Raw genomic sequence first — 9,890 nt, 5'->3', positions numbered from 1 at the left:
CCAGCAAGCCAGGAACATTCTAGTGTGGATGGCCTGCAGTTGCAGCCAGGCCCACTACCCACTTAGTTTCTCGAAGTGCCCCGCTGGCCTCCAGGGCCTCGTGACCCACCCCAACTACCTGCTCCCTGCTGGCACCGCCCCCCCCGCCTCGTGCCCCTATTCAGCCCTGTGGAATAGTGTTGCTCCTCCAGATTTGTGCGGCCGGCCAGTCCCCTGCCTTCGAGTCCGCGCTCAAATGACATCTTATAGAAACTGTACAATATCTTCACAAGCTCCTGCGTGTGAGGACAAGCAAAGCAAGGTCTCATGTGGGCTCTCAGCGGTCCTCGTGTGTGCCCCTCCGTGTGATCCAGGTCCGTGCAGGGGCAGGAGCCCGAGGAGAGCAGGCAGGGCTCTGCACAGAGGCCCCGAAGTGGAGGTTTGTCTGCTAGAAGACCGGGGGCACTTTCAGGAAACCGGTTCCTTTGTGCAGGGCCCAAATGCCTTTCCCTCCGATCCCCCTTATCTATTCCAGGCAGACCTGCTTGTTTCCAGTTTCAGGGATGTTGAGTCTGGCGATCCCCCTTATCTATCCCAGGCGGATCTGCTTGTTTCCAGTTTCAGGGATGTTGAGTCTGGCGGGCAGAGACACACTGGGGGGCCCTTTGCACTCTGCGGAGTGCTGATTGACCAGGTGCAGGACAGCAGCACGGCAGGAGAGGCCCACACCATTGGTCAGACAGGCTCCGGGAAGGGCCGGGGAGGTGGCACCCCAGTTCTCTGTTAGGGCTGGAAACAAGGAACCCAGATGATGTGGGTCAGGACGCCCTGAGGGGGTGTGAGCCAGCACCGCTGCTTTGAACAGCCGCCTGAGAGAGTAAGCTCCATAAACAGGAGAAGCAGGCTGGCTGGGAGGTCGGTGGGGGGCAGGGGGCATGCCCGGGACCCGCCCCCAGCCCCCCAGACTTGGTGATTTGCCAGAAAAGCTCCCAGAGCTCATTGAAGGCTGTGGTGCTCACAGTGACCGTTTATCACAGGGTGAGGAGACAGGTAAAGGTCAGCTGAAGGGAGAAGTGGGGAGCAGCAGAGTCCAGTAAAAGTGCCCAACACAGGTGCCATGAAGTCCAGCCACAGACCAGAGACCCTGCCCTGTGTCACATGGTCAGGCCACCTGGAGTGGCCCAGGGCCCCTGGGCACACAAACATTCCTAGCAGGGTGCCCTGGGGGTTAGGTTCAGAGATTGCCTCCCAGCCAACTACACCCTGGGCCGGGTGCTACCCTGTACCCTGTGTCACCGCACTCCAGCATGCCTTGGATGACAGCATCTTCTGGCCCCGGTGCACCTCGGACAGTCACGGAACCTTGTTTGTAGTGTTGAGAGGTTGGGCGTGACCTGGGTCCCCGTTACAGTGTGGGGGCTGTGTGGTGGAGCTGGTCCTGCAGAGATGTGCACACAGGGTGCCCCGACCGGATGTGCTTGCCTAAGACCAGCAGAGGTGTCCGGGGAGAGGCTGGTCTGCCGATGGTGTCCTGGATGTAGGTGCAGCTCCTCCCAAGGGGCAGAGCTCTGTAGACCTGGGCACTGACACCCACCCTCTCACCGTGGGTGGTGGGGGTCCTGCGGTGGGGTGGGGTCACAGCAAGAGAATACTGTCAATCCTTGCCTGCCAGTGGGGCCACCCAGTGCTTGGAACTGTCCCCTCAGGTAAGATACAAAGGCTTGTACAAAATGCCTGTTCTGCTCAGCCGGGCGGCCCACGGCCAGAGTTAACGCAGGCTGGCATGTCACAACTGACGTGGGTCATACTAAGACCATGCAGGAAACTCCTGCAGATCAGGAAGAGCCCAGAGCAATGGGGTTCAAGACCCACAGCTGAGGCTGGTGCAGAAGAGGAGCCAGAAGGCTCAGAAGCCCAGGGAGAAATGCTCAAAGTTAGTAGTGCCTGGAAGTCACAATGTCCGGATGGAGATGGGGCAGTGGACAGCAACCCCCCCTTCCCCTGCATCCTTACCCCAAGCCCCTGCTCTCCTGCTGCGTTCTGGAGTTCAAGCTGCCAGATGTCCTGGCATTTAGGGTGTAGTGACCCTGGACCCAGCAACCCTGCTTACAAATGTCCTATTGCAAAGATGTCCTCCCCAGGCCCACAGGGTGATGCACATGCCAGCATTCAAGGCTCTGTTGTCATGGGGGAGGGGGTGGGCAGGGCAGACTCCAGTGCCCCACAAGGGGAGGTGGGAAGTCAAATGGGGGATGGAGGCCACGGAGTAGGCTGCAGCCCTGGGGACACAGGAACTAGACACAGGGGAACTTGGACTGTCTAAGGGCACCATGCTGAGTCACAAAAATAAAGAAGTATAAGATGGCACTATTTGGGGCACTTGGGTGGCTCAGTCCATTCCAACAATGGCTCAGGTCATGGTCTCACTGCTCAGGAGTTCGAGCACAGCATTGGGCTCTGTGCTGACAGCTTGGAGCCTGGAGCCTACTTCAGATTCTGCCTCTGTCTCTCTGCCCTTCCCCTGCTTGCACTCAGTCTCTCAAATATAAGATATTAAAAAAATTAAACTAAAAAAAACACAAAACAACAGGACGGACTTTTTACTGAAACTTAAAATGTGTGCACGCCGAACAATTCAAGGTTGCAGGACACTCCAAAAACTGGTGAGTGGTACCTGTCTGAGTAGGTGCCTTTGGGGAGGGCAATGAAGATAAAGGAAGTGACAGCAAAGCAGAAGAAAAGGCACCAAGGTGACCCAGCAGACACTGGGGGTCCCTACCTAACACAGGACTTCACGCCTGGGAAGGAAGTCAGTTCCAGGGTGGCGTAAGTCACTCGGATTTCTGTAACTGGCTCTTCATCAAGTGTGTGGGTGCCTGTGCGTGTTTGGGGGGGAAAATCCTGAGAAGCTTTTGGAATATGACAGCGGTGCACATCCTGGAAGGTGTTGGGGGCTGCAGTAAATGAACAGAGAACATCGACTCTAATGTGCATGTATACTGGTCCAGACCTACAGACTCCACAGGTCTCTGGCCCACCACACACCATGCAGATTTCTGGGGACCTTCCTCTGCCCATCCTCTTTGGAATGTCTTCTTTTTCCTTCTTTCCTGTCTTGAAGACTCCAAGCCAGGTAGGGGTCCCCAGCGGCAGCTGCTTCCAGAAGCCCCCTGCCCTGGGCCTCCCTGGGCTACCAGAGCCGCTGTCCCCAGAGCATCCAAAGACCTGGCACAGTGCATGCCCAGCATCTTCTCAGGGAAGGCTAGTTCCTGGAAGGGCACAAAAGACCACAAACTGGGTAACAGCTGGAACTCGTCAGAAAGTGACATTTGTTTGGGCAGAAGAAAGCAGTAAAGGGATGCCTGAGTGGCTTAGTCGGTTAAGCATCTGACTCCTGATTTCAGCTCAGGTCACCATCTTGAGGTTTGTGAGCTCGAGCCCTGCCTCTGGCTCCTCCAGGACAGTAGTGAGCCTGCTTGGGATTCTCTCTGCTTTTCTCTCTGCCCCTCCCCCGCTCTGGAGCATGCTCTCAAAATAAATACGTTGAAATAAAAAAGCAGTAAAGTAGCTGCCAGGCGCTCGGGAGTCCCCTCAGTCAGATGGCTTATCAAAGTTGAGGTGTTTCATTCATTTCCTAACAGGAATCTTACTCTGGAGTCATGATTTATTAAATATTTTTTAAAAATTTATTTTGAGAGCGAGAGTGTGAGTGGGGGAGGTGCAGAGGTTTGCATTGGGCTGTGCAGTAATAGCAGAGCCTGATGTGGGGCTCACACCCATGAACTGTGAGTTGGTGACCTGAGCTGAAGAGGACTGAGCCACCGGGCGTCCCTGAAGACCTAATTTAAATGAGACAAATACACTGAAATCCACCCCGACCCCCCTTTTGAAGATAATCTTTTGGACTCTGAGGTTTTATTAAACATTCCTCCGCGAAGCGATGTGCTAGTGAGCCAAGTAAGTATGAAACCACTTAGGAAAAAATGTCAGTTAAAACATCATCAGCACAACAAATGGTCAAGTAGGGCAACCAGTCAGAATGAAACTTTCAAAGGACACGACAACCATCTCCACAGTCTTGTTTCTTCAGGTCGGTTTTGAGCCGAGTGGGCAAATTTACATAAAAAAGCAACAGAAAACGCAACACGTGGGCCACGGATACAAACTCATGTCTCCTTCTGGGCAGAACCATCATCTTGTAAACGGTCTCAATCCCACAGCAAAACCACCACTGACCTCGTTCGGTGACCAAGGATGGGGTCTCCTTTTGCACAGGCAACCTCTCCCGGTCGCTCTTGCGCGCAGCCTCCTTTCTTTCCTTACCTTGAGGAATTTTATCCTGACTGCGAGGCTCCGAAGCGCCACCTCTTCGCCTCCTGTGACCGAGCGGGCCCTCGTACCCCGGTGGAGGAGAGCGCACAGCTGGGGCGCAGCGCCTGGCCGGTGCCATGGCGACCAGGATGTAGGCGACACTCTGGGAAGTCCAGCCCAGCCGCTCTAGTGCTCCTTGTTTCTGTGCTCGCTGCAGGCCTCCTCTTGCCGCGGGCTTACGGGGTCACCGCGCACCCCGCCTGCCAACCGGGGTCAGCAACTTCGGTGCTCCTTGTTTCTGTGCTCGCTGCAGGCCTCCTCTTGCCGCGGGCTTGCGGGGTCACCGCGCACCCCGCCTGCCAACCGGGGTCAGCAACTTCGGAGGAAACCGGAGCGTGAACGGGGGCCTGAGGAGTGTGCCCGAGCCAAAAGGCCCATTCCTATGCCAGACAAGCCCGCAGGGGCGACCGGGAGGCCGGAGACCCTCAGGCGTCTCCAAAGCACGCGCCTTCAGAGCCCTTTAGCCCAGCCAGGAGCTCAGCTAGGACCGCACTCCGGGGCTGTATGCAAATGAAGCGACTTTCCAGATCTCGTCTGATTGGACAAGGCGCAGGACATGGCGTCGCACAGCAGCCAATGAAGATCCAGGGACGCAAGTCCCCACACCCCATTGATGAATACAGCATCCAGTGGCGGCGCTCCCGGAATATAAAGCTCTCTGGCCGGCGACTGACTGGGAGGCATGTAACCAAGACTTGCAGGGCTGCAAGGTGCACGCAGGCAAGAGGGCGCGCATCATCCAGTCAGCCTGCAACTGGCCACCCGCTACGACCCCCAGCTGCACAAGCTGCTGGGCGGTGCGACCATCGTCCAGGCCGTGCTGCTGCAAAACCGAACACAGCCAGAAGACCTACTGCTGTCTCTTCCCGTCTCGTCTGTCCTTGTCCTTCCTTGTCTTTGTGCGGCTGAAGTCCTACAGCCAAGGTTGGCACACAGGCTGGTAATGGCCCAGGCCCTTAACGCCTTATCTCCGAATACGGGGAACCCCAAGGCAGGCCTTGCTGAGCTCCTCGCCTGGGTGCAACGCTAACCCCAGGCTCTTAATCCTGTTCCTCCAGAGCTGCGCACTCTTCTTGAGCCTAGCCTTCAATACTCCGGTCTGTCTCCTAGGAAGGTTGTCTCCCTTAAAGCTTCTATTGAATGAGGTCGTAGGCTTTTCTCCTGTGACACTGCCTCTGTCAGTTTCATTTTCAGACGCGGCCAGGGACTTCTAAGAGGGTTGAGGAAAACTTCCCCCTTCCCCCACCCCTCCCCCGCCGCTCACTCCCTTTTTCCCATCTAGTGTTGTACTCTCGGCTCCTCCGCAGCTAAGACCCTACTTAGGTTCTTCCAAGTGCCCATGGCCTGAAACAGTCCAGAGGACTCCAGAGGTGAGCCTTAATCTAGCCTCCCGGAGTCTGGCCCAGCCGGCCCTGGATGGGGGGAGGCAGAGAAAGGTAACGATGTAAAATGTGTGAGCTTCCAAGGTAGTGGTTTTTGTTTTTTTTAATTTAAATTTTTTAACTAACTTTTTTAATGTTTATTTTTGAGAGAGAGAGAGAGAGAGAGAGAGAGAGAATGAGTGGGGGAAGGGCAGGGAGAGAGGGAGACACAGAGTCTGAAGCAGGCTCCAGGCTCTGAGCTGTCATCACAGAGACCAATGCGGGGCTGGAAGCCACCATCCTCGAGATCATGACCTGAGCCCAAGTCGGAGGTCCAACTGAGGGGGCCACCCAGGTGCCACTGCAGGATGGTTTTCAGTCCCCAAAGGCCACAACTGATTTTAGCAGGAAGCAGAAACTGCAGGTGCCTTCCTCTGTACTGCTGACTTCTGGTCCCCCCGCGCCCCCCCCTCCCCTCAGACAGGGTCTGAGCTCTTCCAGAATCTCCCAGTCACGTGGGTCCCATATTGGCCCGTTCTGAACCAGGACAAAAGTGGAGAAGTCTAGAGGTGCCTGTTAGCTGAGTTAGCAAAGAAACGTAGGTCAACGGGTCAACCTGGCAGCCTGCAAGAAAAGCAGGTTTGAAAAAAAAAAACAAACCCAAATAGTTCTGGGGCCTTGTTACACTGCCTCCTCTCTCTGGCCTCCTGGGCTTCTTATGTCCTGGCTGCTCTTACCCCTTCTGCACCCTGCAGGCAGGTACCTGGACCCCAAGCTTTCTGAAAAGTTTGTGCTGACCTGTGTGTGTTTCACCTGCAGGCAGTGGACTGCCCTGAGCAGATTGGTTTTGACTGACTTTTTTTTTTTTCCTTGTGAAAGTTGCTTAATTTTTTATCTGTGTGTTGTTTGTTTTGTTTTGTTTTGTTTTGTTTTTTTTCACCTGGCTGCCACTGGTCCTGGTTTGGCAATCTGCTTATGTTCCTCCTGACAGTGTAATGATACTGCCTTCCCTGTGAATTGTAGTTCAGTGCTCCCAGAACAGTTGCAAATAGTTATGCTTTCCAGTGGCACCGTGGAGTGACACTTCCAAGCATTTCAGAAGAGGCTATTGGAGCTTAGAGATGTTATATGACCCGTCAAAGCAGCAGAGCCTGGTGGGCGACATGTATCAACTGAACCTGCTTGTCCCTGGGGAGTGTATCACTGAGTTCTGGGCAGCACTGTGGATTTCTTATCATCAGTGATCCCACTGGATCCTCCAACCCCCTTACACTCTAGGGTCATGGGACCACAGACTCTTGTCTACCAGAAATGGAGTTGAGTACCCATGGGAGATTTTGACAGAGACCAGAATCTCTGGGAAGGTACGTGGTCTGGATGCAGGATATCAGAAGTCCCTGCCACATATGTGCACAGAATCCCAGAGGATGGTGGCTTCTTACAGGCTCATGCCCTAGTGAGTCTGGGGAGGAATGCTCTGTAGACAGGCAGAGGCGGTGGGACTATTGGAGCATCTCCAGTCCCTCTACTTGGTGGGCAGGAATCCCAAGAGGAGGGGTTGGTTGGAAAGGCTCAGGGCAGCAGACACAGTCCAGAACATTGCTGAGCGTGAGAGGTCCTGCTAGTGCAAAATGCAGAAAAGTGCCGCATGGGGGACACAGACACCCAGTCACAGCATGTGGAAAACCTGGATGTGTCTGAACTTGAAGCCTGGAGGCATCTACATGGATGGAAGGACTTATGGCCAATTGGCCATCCTGTAAATGTTCCCAAGTTGAACTCTGGAGTAAGGGATTGCCATAGTGTGTGTGTGTGTGTGTGTGTGTGTGTGTGTGCACATGTGCATGTGTGCATGTGTGTGTATGTGTGTGTTTTAATTGGAGTGAAATTCACATAACAAAGTTCATCACTTCACTTCTGAACTCTTATGTGGCTCCTGAGAAACTTAACAGAAGACCATAGGGGAGGGGAAGGAAAAAAAAATTAGGGATGGAGCCAAACCATAAGAGACTCTTAAAAAACTGAGAATACACTGAGAGTTGATGGGGGGTGTGAGGGAGGGGAAGGTTGGTGATGGCATTGAGGAGGGCACCTGTTGGGATGAGCACTGGGTGTTGTATGGAAATCAATTTGACACTAAATTTCATATTAAAAAAAAAAGAATAGAAGGAGAGATAAAGGTTTTCCCAAATAAAAACTGAAGGAATTCATCATCACTAAAGCAGCCCTACAAAGGATTTTAAGGGGGACTCTGTAAGTGAAATGTTGCAAGGAACATAAAGTACCAGAGACACCACTACAAGCATGAAACCTACAGATATCACAATGACTCTAAACCCATATCTTTCAATAATAACACTGAATGTAAATGGACTAAATGCTCCAACCAAAAGACATAGGGTATCACAATGGATAAAATACAAGACCCATCTATTTGCTGTCTACAAGAGACTCATTTTAGACATGAGGACACCTTCAGATCGAAAGTGAGGGCATGGAGAACTATGTATCATGCCACTGGAAGTCAAAAGAAACCTGGAGTAGCCATACTTATATCAGACAAACTAGACTTTAATTAAAGGCTGTAACAAGAGATGAAGAAGGGCATTACATAACAATTACAGGGTCTATCCATCAGGAAAAGCTAACATAAATGTCTATGTACCAAATACGGTAGCCCCCCAAAATATAAAACAATCACAAACATAAGAAACCTTATTAATAAGAATGTGATAATTGCAGGGGACTTTAATACTCCACTTAACAACAATGGATAGATCATCTAGACACAGGATCAATAAAGAAACAAGGGCCCTGCATGACACATTGGACCAGATGGACTTGACAGATATATTTAGAACTCTGCATCCCAAAGCAACAGGATATACTTTCTTCTCAAGTACACATGGAACATTCGTCAAGATAGATCACATACTGGGTCACAAAACAGCCTTTCATAAGTAAAAAAGAGTTGAGATCATACCATGCACACTTTCAGACAACAATGTTATGAAACTTGAAATCAACCACAGGAAAAAGTCTGGAAAACCTCCAAAAGCATGGAGGTTAAAGAACACCCTACTAAAGAATTAATGGGTCAACCAGGCAATTAGAGAAGAAATTAAAAAATATATGGAAACAAATGAAAATGAAAATACAACAATCCAAATGCTTTGGGAAGCAGCGAAGGCAGTCCTGAGAGGAGAATACATTGCCATGCAGGCCTATCTCAAGAAAGAAGAAAAATCCCAAATACAAAATCTAACAAACACCTAAAGGAAATAGAAGCAGAGCAGCAAAGACACACCAAACCCAGTAGAAGTAGAGAAATAATAAAGATCAGAGCAAAAATAAACAATATAGAATCTAAAAAAAAACTGTAGAGGAGATCAATGAAACCAAGAGTTGGTTTTTTGAAAAAACAAACAAAATTGATAAACCTCTAGCCAGGCTTCTCAAAAAGAAAAGGAGATGATCCAAATAAATAAAATCACGAATGAAAATGGAATTATTATAACCAATCCCTCAGAGATACAAGCAATTATCAGGGAATACTATGAAGAATTATATGGCAACAAACTGGACAACCTGGAAGAAATGGACAAATTCCTAAGCACCCACACACTTCCAAAACTCAAACAGGAAGAAATAGAAAATTTGAACAGACCTATAATCAGCAAAAAAATTGAATCAGTTATCAAAAATCTCCCAACAAATAAGAGTCTGGGACTAGAGGGCTTCCATGGGGGAATTCTACCAGACATTTAAAGCAGAGATAATACCTATCCTTCTCAAGCTGTTCCAAAAAATAGAAAGGGAAGGAAATCTTTCAGACTCATTCTATGAAGCCAGCATTACTTTGATTCCCAAACCAGACAGAGATCCAGCAAAAAAACAGAACTACAGGCCAATATCCCTGATGAATATGGATTCAAAAATTCTCAACAAGATACTATCAAATCGAGTTTAACAGTATGTAAAAAGAATTATTCATCATGATTAAGTTGGATTCATTCCTGGGCTGCAGGGCTGGTTCAACATTTGCAAATCAATCAATGTGATACATCACATTAATAAAACAAAAGAAAAGAACCATATGATTCTGTCAATCAATGCAGAAAAAGCATTTGACAAAATTCAGCATCATTTCTTAATAAAAACCCTCAAGAAAGTTGGGAT

The 9,890-nt window shown here is 50.4% G+C and overlaps 1 long non-coding RNA gene across 1 annotated transcript; it reads right to left on the bottom strand.

The window, feature by feature from the left end:
* Window positions 1–2,564: 2,564 nt before the first annotated feature.
* On the bottom strand, window positions 2,565–4,840 carry LOC125167425 (uncharacterized). The gene is made up of 2 exons (XR_007152786.1): window positions 4,303–4,840; window positions 2,565–3,248 (listed from the first exon to the last, which is right to left on the bottom strand). It is a non-coding gene; the product is annotated as an uncharacterized LOC125167425 (long non-coding RNA).
* Window positions 4,841–9,890: the final 5,050 nt, after the last annotated feature.

The sequence above is a fragment of the Prionailurus viverrinus genome, chromosome A1 (genome assembly GCF_022837055.1).
Source record: "Prionailurus viverrinus isolate Anna chromosome A1, UM_Priviv_1.0, whole genome shotgun sequence".
In the NCBI taxonomy this organism is placed as follows: domain Eukaryota; kingdom Metazoa; phylum Chordata; class Mammalia; order Carnivora; family Felidae; genus Prionailurus; species Prionailurus viverrinus.
Note: the sequence above shows the minus strand (reverse complement) of the source record. Positions and strands in the feature narration are given on the sequence as shown.